Genomic DNA, 19334 nt, shown 5'->3' on the forward strand with positions numbered 1-19334 from the left:
ATGGTGGTGAAATCCCGTCTCTACTAAAAATACAAAAATTAGCTGGGCATGGTGGTGTGCGCCTGTAATCCCAGCTACTGGGGAGGCTGAGGTAGGAGAATCACTTGAACCCGGGAGGCAGAGGTTGCAGTGAGCCGAGATCGCGCCATTGCACTCCAGCCTGGCGAAAGAGCGAGACCCTGTCTCAAAAAAAAACACAGAAAAAGTTGTACCTCCTTGTGGTCCCAGTCTGGGATGAAGAGGGAAGAAGAGGACAAACATGGGACCAGATCATTATGGTATAGTATAAGAAATACCACTGTAGAGGAATATACAGAGAGAAGAATACAGAAAGTTACATTTTCTGAGATGGGGCAAGGAGGAGTTGAAGTTTCAGGGTACCAGTGACATTTGTGTTGGGCATTGAAAAACAGGCTTGGATGGGATGGACAGAAGGCACAAAAGTTTCTGAGCAGAAGGAACAGCATGTGTGCAGGCGCTAAAGTATGGCAGAGCTCGGAGTATGTGTTCTAGTAATGGCTAGAGGTTTGGTATGCAGTTGGGTATTGGAGGTGAGATGGTAACTGAGTAGTAACAAATGAGTTTGCAAAGAGAGGCATTCAAGGCTTCAGACGTCAGTTATGTCCCAGCACCACGAAGACAGTAAGACATAGACATCTTTTAAAAGAAAATTTGCTGAAAGTAAATAAATTCAGCAATAAAAACTTTATAAATGCTCTTTTCTATTGAGATATAATTCATATACCATGAAATTCATCATTTTACAGCATACAGTTCAGCAGTTGTTAGTACCTGTGTGTCACTTAACAACAAGGATAGGTTCTGAGAAATGCGTCATGCAAACATCATAGAGTATAATTACACAAACCTAGACGGGACAGCCTACTACATATCTAGGCTATATGGTATAACCTATTGCTCTCAGGCTACAAACCTGTACAGCATCTAACTGTACTGAATACATAGGCAACTTTAACACAATGATAAGTATTAGTGTATCTAAACATAGAAAAGGTACAGTAAAAATATAGTATTATAATCTTATAGCGGGGGTCCCCAAACCCCAGGGCTGTGGCCTGTTAGGAACCCAGTAGCACAGCAGGAGGTGAGCAGCAGGTGAGCAAACATCACCATCTGAGCTCTGCCTCTTGTCAGATCAGTGGTGGCATTAGATTCTAATAGGAGTGTGAACCCTATTGTGAACTGCACATGCTAGGGATCTAGGTTGCGCACTCCTTCCGAGAATCTTAACTAATGCCTGATGATCTGAGGTGGAACAGTTTCATCCTGAAACCATCCCCCCATGCCCCCCAGTCCATGGAAAAATTATCTTCCATGAAACCAGTCCCTGGTGCCAAAAAGGTTGGGGACCACTGTATTATAGGACCACTGTCATATATGCGGTCTGTTGTTGACTGAAACATCATTATGTGACTCATGTCTGTATATTCACAAGGTTGTGTAACCATCACCGCTATCTAATTCCAGAACACTACATCACCCCAAAAAGAAACCCTGGTACCTGTCTACAGCCATACCACCCTGAACACGTCCAATCTTATCTGATCTCAGAAGCTAAGCAGGGTTGAGTCTGGTTAGTACTCGGATGGGAGAAACCTAGTACCTGTTGGCAGCCACTCTTCATTTTCCTTTCTCCTCACCCTCTGGCAACTTCTGATCTCCTTCTTTTTTAAATTATTATTATTATTATTATTATTATTATTATTATTATTATTATTTTGAGACGGAGTCTCGCTCTGTCGCCCAGGCTGGAGTGCAGTGGCGCGATCTCGGCTCACTGCATGCTCCGCCTCCCGGGTTCACGCCATTCTCCTGGCTCAGCCTCCCGAGTAGCTGGGACTACAGGCGCCCGCCAGCGTCCCCAGCTAATTTTTTGTATTTTTAGTAGAGACGGGGTTTCACCACGGTCTCGATCTCCTGACCTCGTGATCCACCTGCCTTGGCCTCCCAAAGTGCTGGGATTACAGGCGTGAGCCACTGCGCCTGGACTCTTTTTAAAAATTTTTATTATTTTATTTGTTATTGTCCCAAGTGTTCCAAGTAAATACTGATCTCTTTCTATTTCTATGGATATGCCTATTCCAGACATTTTATGTAAATGGAATCATACTATATGCAACCTTTTGTGTCTGGCTTCTTCTACTAAGCATGATGTTTTCAAGGTTCATCTAAGTTGTAGCAAGTATCAGCATTTCTTTTTATGGCTGAATAATATTCCTGTGTATGGATGTACCATATTTTGTTTATCCAGTCATCAGTTGGTGGACATTTGAGTTGTTTCCACCTTTTGGCTATCATGAATAATGCTACTATGAATATTCATGTACAGGTTTTTGTTTGATACCTATTTTCATTTATTTTGAGTATATACCTATGAGTGGCATTGCTGGTTATTCTATGTTTAACTTTTCGAGGAACCATCAAACTATTTTCTTTTCTTTTTCTTTTTTTTTTTTTTTTTGAGATGGAGTCTTGCTCTGTCACCCAGGCTGGAGTGCAGTGATGTGATCTTGGTTCACTGCAATCTCCGCCTCCTAGGTTCAAATGACTCTCCTGCCTCAGCCTCCCGAGCAGCTGCGATTACAGGTGTGAGCCACCACACCCGGCTCTACTAAAAATACAAAAATTTGCATTTTTAATAGAGACAGGTTTCGCCATGTTGGCCAGGCTGGTCTTCATCTCCCAACCTCAGGTGATCCACCCCCTCAGCTCCCCAAAGTTCTGGGATTGCAGACATGAGCCACTGTGCCCGGCTGATCAAACTATTTTCCTTATCAGTTTTTCCACATCAAAGTTTAGACAAGATTGGACATGTTCGGGATGGTGTGGCTGTAGTCAGGTACTGGTGGCTGTACCAGTTTACATCCCACCAGCAATGTATAAGGATTCTAATTTTTCCACATCCTTGCCAACAAGGATGTTGTTGATTTTTTTTCCTTTTTTATTATTACCATATTTGTGAGTGTGAAGTAGGATCTCATTGTGGTTTTGATTTGCATTTTCCTAATGACTAATGTGCTTGTTGGCTGTTTGTTTATGTTCTTTGAAGAAATGTTTATTGAAGTCCTTTCCCCCATTTTAAAAATCGGGTTGTCTTTTTGTTGTTGAGTTGTAAGAGTTGTTTTTCATTTTTGGTTTTTTTTTTTTTTTGACAAGGTTTCACTCTGTTGCCCAGGCTGGAGTGCAGTGGCACAATCTTGGCTCACTGCGGCACAATCTCGGCTCACTGCAATCTCCACCTCCCAAGCTGAAGTGATTCTCCTGTCTCAGCCTCCCAAGTAGCTGGGACTACAGGTGCGTGCTACAGTGCCCGGCTTATTTTTTGTATTTTTAATAGAGACGGGGTTTCACCATGCTGCCCAGGCTGGTCTGGAACTCCTGAGCTCAGGTAATCCACCTGCCTCAGCCTCCCAAAGTGCTGGGATTACAGGCGTAAGCCACTGCACCCAGCCAAGAGTTTTTAATATACTCTGGATACTAAACCCCTATCAGATATATGACTTGGAAATATTTTCTCCCAATCTGTGGGTTGTCTTCTCACTTTCTTGATAGTCCTTTGATGCACAGAGTTTTAAATTTTGATCAACTCAATTGTATCTGTTTTTTCCTTTAGTATTTTATGCTTCTGATATCCTATTTTGCATGTGGATATCCAGCACTATTTGCTGATAGATTAACCTTTTTCCATTGAGTAGTCTTTTTTTTTGAGACAGAGTCTCGCTCTGTCACCCAGGCTGGATGGAGTGCAGTGGCGTGATCTCTGCTCACTGCAAGCTTCGCCTCCCAGGTTCACGCCATTCTCCTGCCTCAGCCTCCCCAGTAGCTGGGACTACAGGTGCCTGCCACCACGCCTGGCTAATTTTTTGTGTTTTTAGTAGAGATGGGGTTTCACCGTTTTAGCCAGGATGGTCTCGATCTCCTGACCTCGTGATCCACCCGCCTTGGCCTCCCAAAGTGCTGGGATTACAGGCGTGAGCCACCGCGCCCGGCCAAATAGTCTTAATACTCTTGTGGAAAGTCAATTGACCACAGATGTGTAAGTTTATTTCTGGACTCTCAATTCTGTTCCGTACATATATATGTCTATTCTCTACCAGTATCATATATTGTTTTGATTATTTAGCTTTTTGAATGCTCTACTTTTATTACTCCAAATGTGCTTCTGACTTTTAGTACATTTTAGTATATCATGATCATTATTTCATATTCTCCTTTTTTTGATGCAAGTACTTCTGCGTGGATCATTTGCATAATTAGCACACTTGTCATTTAAGGTAATTAAGAAGTGTTTGTTTTATTGCCTTACTGTGCTGTGGTTAGATTTTCCAGGCTCTTATTTTCTGAGTTGTTTTTTACTGTTTTAGCAAGCCTTGTTTGCACTATTTCTTCTGGACCCAGACTCATTCACTACTGAGGCCCACTCCTTTGATGTCAAAGAATACTGGCTGCTGTTTTTAGTTCATCCTCACAGAAACTCAGGCTACACCCATCTGCTTCAGCTCAGTGCTGATACTTCCTGCCAGTTGTGGACTGAACTTCTGATGCAGAAAGCCTGCTAAGAAAACCTCTTCCTTGAACCAGGGCTTTCCAGAAGTCAAGAGTGGCACTGGTCTTATGATCTATGATATGTTTTGTTGTAAATTACAATCCCTGAGATGTCATACTGATGAGGAGACACATGGGAAAGAAACTGTCTTTTAAACCTCTTTCATGGTGCCAGAACAAGCATTTATAAGCACTGTTTCCATATGTACCGTACCCTTGTCTTTAGAAAGGAAGAGCCATCAGAAATTATGGGCCTTTGTTCAGGGTCATCCAGTGATGTCACAGTGCTGCTAGGAACAGAATTCATCCCCTACTCCCATGGATTCCTTTGTTGTTATCATTACCAAACGCTCCTTCCCTATTGGTCAACAGAAAATATATCTCAGTATTTTCTCCAAGGGAGGTTTTGAGTTTCTTATTCCCTTTTGGGAAATCAAGATGATTTTCCTCTTCCCCAGTTGGATTCTGTACCCATTTCATTAAAGTCCTTGGTAGATTTAATTTTTTTTTTTTTTTTTTTTTTTTTGAGATGGAGTCTCGCTCTGTCACTAAGGCTGGAGTGCGGTGGCTCGATCTCAGCTCAATGCAACCTCCGCCTCCTGGGTTCAAGCAATTCTTGTGCCTCAGCCTCCCAAGTAGCTGAGATAACAGGCATGCAGCACACACCTGGCTAATTTTTGTATTTTTGGTAGAGACGAGGTTTTGCCATGTTGGCCAGGCTGGTCTTGAACTCCTGACCTCAGGCGATCCACCCACCTCGGCCTACCTAAGTGCCGGGATTACAGGTGTGAGCCAGTGCACCGGGCCTGATTTAATGTTTTATAACAAAACTCTCTAGTCTTTGTGCCTACTGAAAATTGTTATGAACTAAATGAGTTTAAATTTGCACAAGGTAGAATTTTGTTTCAGTGATGAAAGTAGATGGTTTCAGGTTGATTTCATTAACCCACTTTTTTCTGGTTTTTTTGTTTGTTTGTTTTTTGTTTTTTGTTTTTTTTTTTTGGAGACAGTCTCACTCCTCTGTCACCCAGGCTGGAGTGCAGTGGCACACTCACGCCTCACTGCCGCCTCAACCTCTTGTGCTCAAGCGATCCTCCCAAGTAGCTTGGACTACAGGTGAGTGCCACCATGCTCGGGTAATTTTTTTGTATTTTTTGTAGAGACAGGGTTTTGCCATGTTGTCCATACTGGTCTCTTTAAACTCCAGGCTCAAGCAATCCACTGGCCTTGGCCTCCCAAAGTGCTGGGATTAAAGGCATGAGTGACCACACCTGGCCATTAACCCACATTTAAGATCCCAATTTCCAACGCTCCATTCCCCATTTCCCCAGTCCCTGGAAACCACCATTCTACTCTCTGACTCTATAGTATGAATTTAACTACTCGAGGTATGGCATATAAGTGGGATCATACAGTATTTGTTTTTGTGACTGGCTAATTTTACTTAGCATAATGTCCTCAAGGTTTACCTGTGTTGTAGCACATGTCAGAATATCCTCCCTTTTTATTTGTATTTTTTTTATTCAAGACATGGTCTCGCTCTGTCACCCAGGCTGGAGTGCAGTGGCACAATCTTAGCTCATTGCAACCTCTGCCTCAGCTGTCCTCCTGCCTCAGCCTCCCAAGGAGCTAGGACCACAGGTGTGCACCACCGTGTCTGGCTTTTTTTTTTTTTTTTTTTTTTGAGATGGAGTCTCCCTCTGTCACCCAGGCTGGAGTGCAATGGCGTGATTTTGGCTCACTGCAACCTCTGCCTCCCGGATTCAAGCAATTCTTCTGCCTCAGCCTCCCAAGTAGCTGGGATTACAGGGGTGTGCCACCACACCTGGCTAATTTTTTATATTTTTGGTAGAGACGGGGTTTCATCATGTTGGCCAGGCTGGTCTCAAACTCCTCACCTAGTTATCCGCCTGCCTCAGCCCCCCAAAGTGCTGGGATTACAGGAGTGAGCCACTGGGCCCAGCCCACGTCTGGCTATTTTTTTGTATTTTTAGTAGAGATGGGGTCTCACCATGTTGCCCAGGCTGGTCTCGAACTCCTGAGCTCAAGCAGTCTGGTCACCTCTGCATCCCAAAGTGCTGGGATTACAGGCTTGAGCCACTGCACTCAGCCTTTCCGTCCTTTTTTTTCTTTTTTTTTTTTTTTTGAGATGGAGTCTCACTCTGTCGCCCAGGATGGAGTGAAGTGACGCAATCTCACCTCACTGCAAGCTCCGCCTCCCAGGGGGGTTCAAGCGATTCTCATACCTCAGCCTCCCGAGTAGCAGGGACTACAGGTGCCCGCCACCACGCCTGGCTAATTTTTTTTGTATTTTTAGTAGAGACGGGGTTTCACCGTGTTAGCCAGGATGATCTCCATCTCCTGACCTCGTGATCCATCTGTCTCGGCCTCTCAAAGTGCTGGGATTACAGGCATGAGCCACTGTGCCCAGCCTTTTCCTTCCTTTTAAAGCTAATAATATTTCATTGTATACCACCTTTTGTTTATCCATTCACCCACTGATGGACACTTGGGTTGTTTCTACCTTTTGGCTATTGTGAATAATGTTGCCGTGAATATGGGTAGACAAATACCTCTTTGAGACCCTGTTTTCAATTCCTTTGGGTATATACCAGAAGTAGAATGGCTGGATCATATGGTAATTTTAATTTTAATTTTTTTAGAAACCACCATACCATTTTCCAGTGGTGGTACTGTTTTACATTGCTACCAACAGTGCATAAAGTTTCCAATTTCTCCACATCCTCACCAACTCTTATGTTTTGATAATAGCCATCCTAATGGGTGTATAGAAGTACAGTGAATATATATTTTAAAGAACTTTGAGTCATAACCCAATTCATATTTTGTGTACAGATCTTCTAAATAATTATAACATATTTGATGTGCATTCAATAAATTTTTATTGAATACTGGCTACATTCCAGGATTCAAATATGAAATAGGCACAGTCCCTGCCCTCATGAATAACATAGATAAGGAGCCCCTGTGAAATAACTTATAGCCATTGTACCCCTATCTACAGGATCAGGACCATAAGCTCTAGCAACATATCTGAAAGAAGGGGATGGGAGAGAAAACATCCACAGCTTTGGTGTGTTCTGAACTCTTTAGGAATTTTGCATGGGCAAATCTGCTCAGTTCTCTCCCATAACAAATAGGGTGTCCTGTATGAAACTTGGCTACAGTGGTTATTGACTAAATTGTTGAGAAAGAGATATATATTAGCTTCCCCCGTGGAAATTTAAAAACATGCACAAAAGTAAAGAAAGTAATATAATGAATCACCAAATACCTGTCACCCAGTTTGTGGAATCATCAACACATACCCAGTCTTCTTTCATACCCACCCCCACTCACTCCCTCTTACCACTAGATTATTTTGAAACAAAGTCAGTATATTACTCAAGTTTTCATTTTCTACTTGTTCTTGATGCTGTTTCCCTTAGATACTGGGGTGTGTGCTCTAATTTTGACTTCTTTTAGCAGTCTTATTGTGTACAGTATTCTTTCTCTGAGAGAGAGTTTTGTTTTGTTTTGTTTTGTTTTGTATTGATAGAATCACAGTGTTTTCCGGCCTCAAACTCTCTTGTTTTGTCTCTCCCATTTCAGAGTCCCATGAACCTGCCACACATTTTCTCTTTACCCAAGTCAAAGTGACTTGAACCTCCACTCACCAGCTCTCTTAGTTCATTTCTATAATGTATGAAGTTAGGGACTTTAGTAGTCTTCTTAATTATTCTACATACAGTGTCTAGCCTGGTGCATAGTAGGTACTTAATAAATAGTTGTTGATGCCAAGGCGGATGGATCACGAGGTTAGGAGTTCAAGACTAGCCTGGCCAAGATGGTGAGACCCCATCTCTACTAAAAATACAAAAATTAGGCCGGGCGCGGTGGCTCATGCCTGTAATCCCAGCACTTTGGGAGGTCGAGGCAGGTGGATCACAAGGTCAGGAGATCGAGACCATCCTGGCTAACACAGTGAAACCCCGTCTCTACTAAAAAATACAAAAAATTAGCTGGGCGTGGTGGCGGGCGCCTGTGGTCCCAGCTGCTTGGGAGGCTGAGGCAGGAGAATGGCGTGAACCCGGGGGGCAGAGCTTGCAGTGAGCCGAGATTGCGCCACTGCACTCCAGCCTGGGCGACAGAGCGATACTCTATCTCAAAAAAAAAATTAGCCAGGCGTGGTGGTAGGCCCCTGTAAATCCCAGCTCCTCGGGAGGCTGAGGCAGAGAATTGCTTGAACCTGGGAGGCGGAGGTTGCAGTGAGCCGAGATCGCACCACTACACTCCAGCCTGGGTGAGAGAGCGAGACTCTGTCTCAAAAAAAAAAAAAAAAAAAAAGTTGTTGATGACTGAATGGATGAACTCCATTTGGCTTTCCACTCATCTGAACCTAGAATCAGCAGTTGTTTTAACAATACACTTGGTTCTCTCTAGATAGGTAGGTAGGTAGGTAGGTAGATAGATAGATAGATACAGATACAGATGCAGATATAGAGATAGATATTTTTTTGAGACAAGGTCTTGCTCTGTCACCCAGGCTGGAGTGCAGTGGTGTGACTTCGGCTCACTGCAACCTCCACCTCCAGGGTACAAGCAGTTTTTGTGCCTCAGCCTCTGGAGTAGCTGGGTCTACAGGCACATACCACCATGCTCGGCTAATTTTTGTATTTTTTGTAGAGACAGGGTTTCACTGTGTTGCCCAGGCTGGTCTCAAACTCCTGGCCTCAAGTGATCTGCCCAACTTGGCCTCCCAAAGTGCTGAGATTACAAGTGTGAGCCACCACACCCAGCCGGTTCTCTGTAACTTAAATGAAGAGAAAATTACCTGGGCCTTGAGAAACAGCTTTTATCCTGGACCTCTTTTGTCTAGCTGAAAAATCTGAATTTTTCTGGCTCCCCCTGCTGGTCGCTCCTGGGCAGTTGCGTACAAGTGCCCTGATAGGATTGGATCCAGAGCCAAGTTTGGGAAGGGAAAACAAAGCATTGTTGGTAGAGTGCCCTGACCAGTCCAGGCAGGTTTGAGGAGGAGGAAAGCAGCTTGTTGAAAACAGTTCTGGGAAGTGCAGCTTTCTGCGTAAAGGGCAAGGAAGGTGGCCCACTGCCAGCCAAAATCAGGAGAGCAGGGATCGGGGCTACAGCTTCCTGGTCTGCAGCACTGTAGACCATGAGAATCGTGACCACACGAGCCCATAAGTGAGCTGGTCATTATGTAAGGATCAGACCCTATCTTGAGAATGGAGATGGGCTCCTTTTCTAAGACAAAGCAGCCTGGGGTCAGACATAGTCACCATGCAGGCATAGTACCTACAGTGTTTGTTTTATTTTGGTAAGAATGGTGGTGAATGTAGATGGGAGCATCCCCAGAGTTCACAGTCCTGCGTTGGCTACATGACCCTACTGTCTCCCAGTTCTTAAGACCATTAACAACTCTGTGGAGCTCTGGGCGGAGCTTCTGCCAGGGCCTTCTTCCTCCACCCTCTGTAAAAACAATAAATTTCCCACACCTCTCATACCAGTCATAATGGCTATTATTAAGAAGTCAAAAAATAACAGATGCTGGTGAGGTTGTAGAGAAAAAAGAACACTTTTACACTGTTGGTGGGAGTGTAAATTAGTTCAACCATTGTGGAAGACAGTGTGGCGATTCCTCAAAGGCCTAGAAGCAGAAATACCATTTGACCCAGCAATGCCATTACTGAGTATATACCCAAAAGAATAGAAATCATTCTATTATAAAGATACATGCATGCATGTATCTTTCATTTCATTGCAGCACTATTCACAGTAGCAAAGACATGGAACCAACCTAAATTCCCATCAATGACAGACTTGATAAAGAAAATGTGGTACATATACATCATGGAATACTATGCAGTCATAAAAAGGAATGAGATCACATCCTTTTCAGGGACAATTGATGGAGCTGGAAGCCATTATCCTCAGCAAATTAATGCAAGAACAGAAAAACAAACACTACATGTTCTCACTTATAAGTGGCAACTGAATGATGAGAACACATGGACACACGGAGGGGAACAACACACACTGGGGCCTGTTGGACGGTGTGGCAGGGGAGGAAGGAGAGCATCAGGAAGAACAGCTAATGGATGCTGGGCTTAATACCTATGTGATGGGATAATCTGTGCAGCAAACCACCGTGGCATACGTTTTTCTATGTAATCCTGCATATGTACCCCTGAACTTAAAAGTTGGAAAAAAAAAAAGAAAAAATAATTCCTCACACCTACCTACCCTCTAGATCACATTTCTCAGTTGTTTATATTTACTTGTCTTTTCCACAAAACTTCCCAGAAAGTGGACTGTGGCCAAATGAATCTCTCCAGACTCCAGCCAGCTGAGGGCGTCAGGAAGAGGGTTAATGATGTCAAGACACTAAGGGCAGATGCCCTCCTCTTCTCTCCAATCCCAAGCCCCAACCACCAGCATAATTCCGCTTAAAGTTGAACGTGGAAAATGGGCATTTGTTTTACTTCAGGACAAAGGGGTAAGCACGTGACTCTCCCCAATACACAAGGAAGGGAAATGAATCCAGAAGAACCCCAGGGCATGAATATTACCATTAGACTTAGGTAAGTATAGCTGTGAAATGGTCATGATAAAGAAATGTTTGGGGTAGGCACAGTGGCTCATGCCTGTAATCCCAGCATTATGGGAGGCCAAGGCAGGAGGATTGCTTGAGCCCAGGAGTTCAAGACCAGCCTAGGCAACATAATGAGACCTCATCTCTACAAAAGTTTTCTTTTTAATTAGTCAAGTATGGTGGCACATGCCTGTAGTCCCAGCTACTTGGGAGGCTGAGGTGGGAAGATCACTTGAGCCCAGGAGGTGGAGATGGCAGTGAGCCATGATCACACCACTACACTCCAGCCTGGGCAACAGGACAAGACCCTGTCGCCAAAAAAAAAAAAAAAGTCTAATGCCCACTCATGATAAAACTCTCAGTAAACTTCGTCAGCTTGATAAAGAATACCTACAAAACCTACAGCTAACGTACTTAATAGTGAGAAACCAGAAGCTTTCTTACTAAGATCAGGAACAAGGCAACAGTGTGCCCTCTCATCACCTCTTTTCAACATCGTACTGGAAGTCCTAGCTAACGTAATAAGACAAAAAAAGGAAATAGAAGGTATACAGACTGGGGAGGAAGAAATCAAGCTGTTTTTGTTCACAGACGACATGACCATCTCTGTAGAAAATCTGAAAGATGAATGATGAAGCCTTGGGAGATGTTAAAAAAGAAAAAGGAAAGGAGGACAGGACAGGAAAGGAAAAAGGAAAGGGAAGTGGTGAGGGGAAGGGGAAGGAAGGGAAAGGAAAGATCTGAAAGAATTGACAGAAAAACTCCTGGAACTAATAAGTGATTACATCAACGTTGCAGGTTATAAGGTCAATATACAAAACTCAATTGTTTTCCTATATACCAGCAATGAATTAGTGGAATTTGAAATAAAAAACACATTTATATTACCACCCCCCAAAATTTGTATAAACCTAACAAAATATGTACAAGATCTGTATGAAAAAAACTACAAAACTCTGATGAACAAAATAAAAAAAGAACTAAATGGAGATATATTCCATGGTACATGGATAGGAAGACTCATTATTGTCAAAATGTCCGTTCTTCCCAACTTGATCTATAGATCAAAGCAATCCCAATCAAAATCCCAGAAGTTATTTTGTGGATATCAACAAATTGATTCTAAAGTTTATACAGAGAGGCAAAAGTCCCAGAATAGCTAACATAATATTGAAGGAGAAGAATAAAGTTAGAAGACTGACACTACCTGACTTTGAGACTTATAAACCTACAGGAATGAAGGCAGTGTGATATTTGTGAAAGGATAGACAAACAGATCAATTGAACAGAATGGAGAGGCCAGAAATAGACCCACATAAATATAGTGGAAGGAATAAATATAGTGGAAGGAAGCAAAGGCAATACAATGGAACAAAGATAATTTTTTCAACAAATGGTGCTGGAACAACTGGACATCCACGTGCAAAAAATTAATCTAGACACACACCTTATACTCTTCACAAAAATTAACTCAAAATGGATCATAGACCTAAATGTAAAACACAAGCTAAATATAAACTCTGAGAGGATAACAGAAGAAAACCTTGGATATGGTTATTACTTTTTCGGTACAACACTCAAAGGCATGAACCATGAAATAAATAACTGACAATCTAGACTTCATTAAAATTAAAAATTTCTCTTCTGTGAAAGACCATGTCACAAGAATGAGAAGATGATGGCTGGGCACAGTGGCTCATGCCTGTAATCCCAGCACTTTGGGAGGCCGAGGTGGGCGGATCATGAGGTCAGGAGATCGAGACCATCCTGGCTAACACGGTGAAACCCCGTCTCTACTAAAAAAAAAATACAAAAATTAGCCGGCCGTGGTGGCGGGCGCCTGTAGTCCCAGCTACTTGGGAGGCTGAGGCAGGAGAATGGCATGAACCCAGGAGGCGGAGCTTGCAGTGAGCCAAGATCACGCCACTGCACTCCAGCCTAGGTGACAGAGCAAGACTCCGTCTCAAAAAAAAAAAAAAAAGAATGAGAAGATGAGCATGAGCATAGACTGGAGAAAATATTTGCAAAAGACACATCTGATAAAGGACTGTTATCCAAAATATGCATAAGAACTCTTAAAACTCAACAATAGGCCGGGCATAGTGGCTCACGCCTGTAATCCCAGCACTTTGGCAGGCCAAGGTGGGCGGATCACGAGGTCAAGACATAGAGACCATCCTGGCCAACATGGTGAAACCCCATCTCTACTAAAAATACAAAAATTAGCTGGGCATGGTGGTGCATGCCTGTAGTCCCAGCTACTTGGGAGGCTGAGGCGGGAGAATCACTTGAACCCAGGAGGCAGAGGTTGCAGTGAGCCGAGATCACGCCACCGCACTCCAGCCTGGCAACAGAGTGAGACTCCATCTCTAAATAAATAAATAAATAATAAAATAAAACAATGCATTTTAAAAATGGACCAAAGACCTTAACAGACACCTCACCAAAGAAGATATACAGATGGCATATAAGCGTATGAAAAGATGCTGCACATCATATGTTATCAGAGAAATGCAAATTTAAACAACGATTAGATACTACTACACATCTATCAGAATGGCCAAAATCAAGACAACAGATGATGACAAGGATGTAGAGCAACAGGAACTTTCATTCATTGCTGGTAGGAATGCAAAATTGATGGTACAGACACTTTGGAGAACAGTTTGGCGTTTTCTTACAAAACTAAACATACTCTTACCATGTGATTCAGTAATCACAGTCCTTGGTATTTTCACAAACAAATTGAAAACTTAAGTCCACACAACAGCCTCCACACACAGGTTTACAGCAGCTTTATTCATAATTGCCAAAACTTGGAAACAATCAAGATGTCCTTCAGTAGGTAAATAAATGAATATACTATGGTACATCCAAACAATGAAATATTACTGACTGCCAAAAGGAAATGAGCTATCAGGCTGCATGTGGTGGCCCATGCCTATAATCCTAATACTTTGAGAAGCTGAGGTGGGAGGATTGCTTGAGCCCTCAGGAGTTTGAGAACAGCCTGGGCAACATAGTGAGACCTCATCTCTACCCAAAGAAAAAAAAAGCCAGGCGCAGTGGCTCACGCCTGTAATCCCAGCACTTTGGGAGGCCAAGGCGGGCGGATCACGAGGTCAGGAGATTGAGACAATCCTGGCTAACACGGTGAAACCCCGTCTCTACTAAAAATAATAATAATAAAAAAAATTAGCTGGGCATGGTGGCAGGCACCTGTAGTCCCCAGCTACTCGGGAGGCTGAGGCAGGAGAATGGTGTGAACCCAGGAGGCAGAGCTTTCAGTGAGCTGAGATCGCGCCACTGCACTCCAGCCTGGGCAACAGAGCGAGACTCTGTCTCAAAAAAAAAAAAAAAAAAATTTAGCCCGGCATGGTTGTGTGCCTGTGGTTCCAGCTGCTTAGGAGGTGGAGACGGGAGGATCAGTTGAGCCTGGGAGGTTAAAGCTGCAGTGAGGCAGTGAGCTTTGAAGGGAACCTTGAAGTGGATTTTTTTTTGAGACAGAGTCTTGCTCTGCTGCCCAGGCTGGAGTCCAGTTGTGTGATCTTGGCTAAGTGCAACCTCCACCTCCTGGGTTCAAGCAATTCTCTTGCCTCAGCCTACTGAGTAGCTGGGATTACAGGTGCATGCTATCATGCCCAGCTAGTTGTTTTTTTTGTTTTTGTTTTTTTTTTGTATTTTTAGTAGAGACGGGGTTTCACCATGTTGGTCAGGCTGGTCTCGACTCCTGACCTCAAGTGATCCACCCACCTCAGCCTCCTAAAGTGCTGGGATTACAGGCATGAGCCACTGTACCCAGCCAAGATGGACATTTTTAAATGAATATTTTTATGTAAACATTTTAAATGAATCTTAAATACCAGTTGGAGACTGTTCTAATTCCTGAAAGCAGCTGAGTCTATGGCAGCCATCATTAAGCTACCCACTGGAAAAGAGGAACTTGACATAGTGTTACTGAGGATGGCTAGTGAAAATCACTAAAAATGCTTATATTTATGTAGGATGAGACACCCCAATAAACCTGTTGCAACTGCATTTCCTTCCAGTCTTTTTTCTATGTATCTTTTTATTTGATTGATTGATTGATTGAGACGGGGTCTCCCTCTGTTACCCAGGCTGGAATGCAGTGGCACAATCTCGGCTCGCTGTAACCTCCACCTCCCAGGCTCCTGAGTAGCTGGGACTACAGGTGCACACCCACCATGCCAGGCTAATTTTTGTATTTTTGTAGAGATGGGGTTTTGCCATGTTGCCCAGGCTGGTCTCGAACTCCTGGGCTCAAGTGATCCACCCACCTTGGCCTCCCAAAGTGCTGGGATTACAGGTGTGAGCCACCGCACCTGGCCTTTCATCCATCTTTTTAAACATTGTTCAGGTCTTACCACCTAGGCAATTTTGTTCTTTTAAAACCTGCTGTTTTCTCATAACCACTTTTTATTTATTTATTGAGGCAAGATCTCACTCTGTCACCCAGGCTGTAGTGTAGTGGCATGATCACAGCTCACTGCAGCTTTAACCTCCTGGGCTTAAGCAATCCTCCCACCTCAGCCTTCCAAGTAGCTGGAACTACAGGTGCATGCCACCACATCTGGCTAATTTTTTGTTTATTTTTTGTAGAGATGAGGTCTCACTATGTTGCCCAGACTGAGCCTCATTTCTTACCTGTGAAGTGGAGATGACTCTGCCATTCATGGTCATGAGGATTAGAAGTGTGCTCACTAAATGGTAGTTGTTAATATTATAATGAGAAGATAAAGATTGCTATCTAAAAAGCTGGCTGCAGTATTCCTCTTAGGAAATTGTCTTTTTTCAGGAAATACATTGATAATCTGTTTGGACATGAAAGGTGAATCCCTGTTCCTCCTTATCCCCACTCAACATAATTCATAATTAGAAAAAGAAAGATCTCGACTGGGCACAGTGGCCCACACCTGTAATCCCAGCACTTTGGGAGGCCAAGGTGAGCAGATCACTTGAGCTCAGGAGTTCAAGACCAGCCTAGGCAACATGGCGAAACCCTGTCTCTACCAAAAATGAAAGAAATTAGAAATTAGCCAGGTGTGACAGTGCACACCTGTGGTCATCCCAGCTATTTGCGGGGCTGAGGCAGGAGAATCACTTGAGCCCAGGACGTTGAGGCTGCAGGGACGAGATCACACCACGCAACTCCAGCCTGGGTAACAGAGACCCTGTCTCAAAAAAAAAAAGGAAAAAGAAAAAATCTAAGTACCCTGCAAAATACAGTGAGAATTGTGTGTCTCTGGGGAGGGGATGGGGATAAGCCCAGGATGAAGGAATTGAGGGGGCCAAGGAAGTAGGGCAGGTGGCTGGAGAGATTGAGAATGAGCAGCCACCTGAGGGCAGCTGAGGGTACTGAGGAACAGCCTCACCAGGGAGATGTTCCCTGTGGCAGGTATGAAGGGACTGGACTGTCAGTGCGTTTTATATGCTGTCTATGACTTAGTCTCTGTTGTCCCCAAATCAGGGTGAACATCAGAGCACCTACTGATTTTGAAAAAAAAATGAAGGAAAAGCCCTAGGTTCCAGTGGAGAGAGGGACCATTTAAACATTTTTTTTTTTTTTTTAGAAACAGGGAGTTGGTATGTTGCCCAGGCTGTACTGGGCTTAAGCCATCCTCCTGCCTTAGCCTCCTGAGTAGCTGGGACTACAGTCATGTGCCACTGCACCTGGCTTGAGAAGGGACCTTTTTTTTTTTTTTTTTTTTGAGACAGAGTCTCACTCTGTCGCCCAGGATGGAGTGCAATGGCACAATCCTGGCTCACTGTAACCTCCACCTCCCAGGTTCAAGTGATTCCCCTGCCTCAGCCTCCCAAGTAGCTGGGATTACAGGCGTGTGCTACCACACCTGGCTAATTTTGTATTTTTAGTACAGACAGGGTTTCACCATGTTTGGAGATGTTGGAAGAGATGCCTCCCACCATTTATGGAATGGGGCCAAAGCCATTCTAACTTCAGTATTAATGAGAAGGATGATCCCATACAGCAGGAGGTGTGGAGGGCAAATGCCCAGGCTGACATTAAACAACAGTCTGAGGAAATGTGAAACGGGCAGGGAATATGGCTTCCATAGGCATGGCCTATTTGGGGTTCTCAGGTGCCTCTTGTTTGTTTATACAGTTGAAAGCATTTTAAAATATTATGAGGAGCTGGAGTGGGGTGAGCCCTGGGAAGGGGCCCCATGTAATGAGGATGTCCACCTCTCCTGGGTTCCCACCCAATGCTCTGGCTTGGCCTTTCCTCCTGAGCTCTGGCCCTGGGCTTGCAAGAGGGTTGTGAGGTATGGGGCTGTGTTATTGGGAAAGGCAGCCTCGAGTGAGGGCAGGTAACATCATTTTATCCTGTGTTCATCCTGGTGTCCAGCCTCAGTATGCTTCCCACCAAACTGGCCTCCACATTAGAACATGGTCTATCCTGCCCCTGGGGCTCTTCACAGTCCGATGGCTGGCCAGCATTTTCCAGCAGCTTCTACACAGTCTGAAAGGGCCCTTTCTCTCCCTTGGTGACATGAAGAGGTTTGTCAGCTGTTATTTGGACTTGAAGGGCAAGTTTGCCCATGTCTGCCTGTGAGCACCCTGCCCCCCTCCCTACATGTCCCAGTCCTAGTATGCTCCAGGGTCCTACTCTAATGCCACCTGGCCAGCATCTTAGACCAGGACGGCATCTCATCTTTCTCCACAGCACCAGAGCATGTATTTTCCATCCCTTCCCATGCCTCATTCTCTCTTGTGTTATAGACACTTATTTATGTGTATGTCCCATGTCCTGTGCTACTTTACTGTATGCTAAAGCTCCTTGAGGACAGGAATTAAGTCTCTCTTAGCACACTCAGAATATCTGTTGAATGAATTAGTGGCTGCCAAGTGCCAGGAACTATTACTCTAGGCAATGGGAATACAGAGATGAATTATCTTTGCCTGATCCCCATTAACAAAGAAATCTGGTCTCATATGGGGAGATAGATCCCTAAAAAGATGATGCAAAAGTGGAAATATGTGCAGAACAGGGAGGTGGCACAAAGTATCACATCCATCATGATGGAGTCCTGGGCTCCCTGGTCAGACAGTTCCGAATTCAAGTCCTGGCTCTGCCGCTTCACAGCTATGTGACATTGGCAGTTGCTTCTCTGGGACTCCGTGAGAACAAAATAGTACCTACCGCATAGGGTTGTTGATGTATGTAAGACCCCTGTCGTGGTGCTTGGCACATGGTAGTGATGTAATACGCATAAGCTGTCTTGTGGAGGGGGCAGGAAAAGCTTTGTAGGCAAGGGGCAATCTGAACTGAGCTTCTGAAAAAGAGTTCCTTAGATAGACAAGAGATAAGTATTTTAGAGGCAGAGGAAACTTCACAAATAAACAATAGTTTATCATCATCCAAAGAAAAGCTTTGAAAAATGAAACACAAGCCCCACAGCTCATGGAGTTTGTGCTGCTTAACGTGGACTCCAAAACATTCAGCAGCTTCAGGGCACAGATTTTGACTTGGAAGGAGGGAGGGAGATGTTAATAATCTCGAAGTCCCTCTTCATTGCTGCCACAGACTCTGACCTCTGCCTGGTATGGACTGGCCATGGGGTAGGGTGCCAGATTTTGGAGGGCAGAAGACTTCCCTGAAGGAAAAATAAGTTATTTTTTTGGTATGCCCATTCACAGTGATACAAAGTAGTTTTATTTCAGAGGCTCCTACCTCTGCACTGCCCTGTCCTTAAAGGAAACTTGTTTTGTTAGGATGGATTAGTCTCTTAGATAAATATTTGGTATTTCCTTTCACAGCAGTTTAGCAAGAGATGCAAATCCAGACATTAATCATTCTGCCCTCCTCCTACCTTCCCACAGTGAAAATCATTTCACACCATCTACCAGTCGTCCTCCACTCTTGGAGAGGTGCAGAGTAGGGTAGGCAGCCTTGGGAGAGAGACTGAGAGGTAGAGTTTGTAAGGAGTAGAATACTGAAGACACTGCTGCCAGGTGCTCAGCAGCCAGGCACAATTATGTAAACTGGAGGGAATCCTGCCAACCTTGCTCCTCCAATGGACAGGAGGGATTTGTGAGATGCTAATGATACTTCTGGGTAAGTTTTAGGTACCTTTAGAGTGAGTGCTGACCATTGTCACTCAAGGTAGGAGGGGGCATG

The 19334-nt window shown here is 44.0% G+C and overlaps 1 long non-coding RNA gene across 1 annotated transcript in view; it reads left to right on the forward strand.

Annotated features, from left to right (window-relative positions):
* The window catches only part of LOC129023554 (uncharacterized), a 26967-nt gene extending 12862 nt beyond the window's left edge, over nucleotides 1-14105 (forward strand). Inside the window, exons 2-4 of the long non-coding RNA XR_008496840.2 lie at nucleotides 3178-3315; nucleotides 5577-5682; nucleotides 10888-14105. This is a non-coding gene — a long non-coding RNA (uncharacterized LOC129023554). The remainder of the gene's footprint in view (nucleotides 1-3177; nucleotides 3316-5576; nucleotides 5683-10887) is intronic.
* The last annotated feature ends 5229 nt before the right edge of the window (nucleotides 14106-19334 follow it).

This window comes from Pongo pygmaeus, chromosome 23 (assembly GCF_028885625.2).
Source record: "Pongo pygmaeus isolate AG05252 chromosome 23, NHGRI_mPonPyg2-v2.0_pri, whole genome shotgun sequence".
Taxonomy (NCBI): Eukaryota; Metazoa; Chordata; class Mammalia; order Primates; family Hominidae; genus Pongo; species Pongo pygmaeus.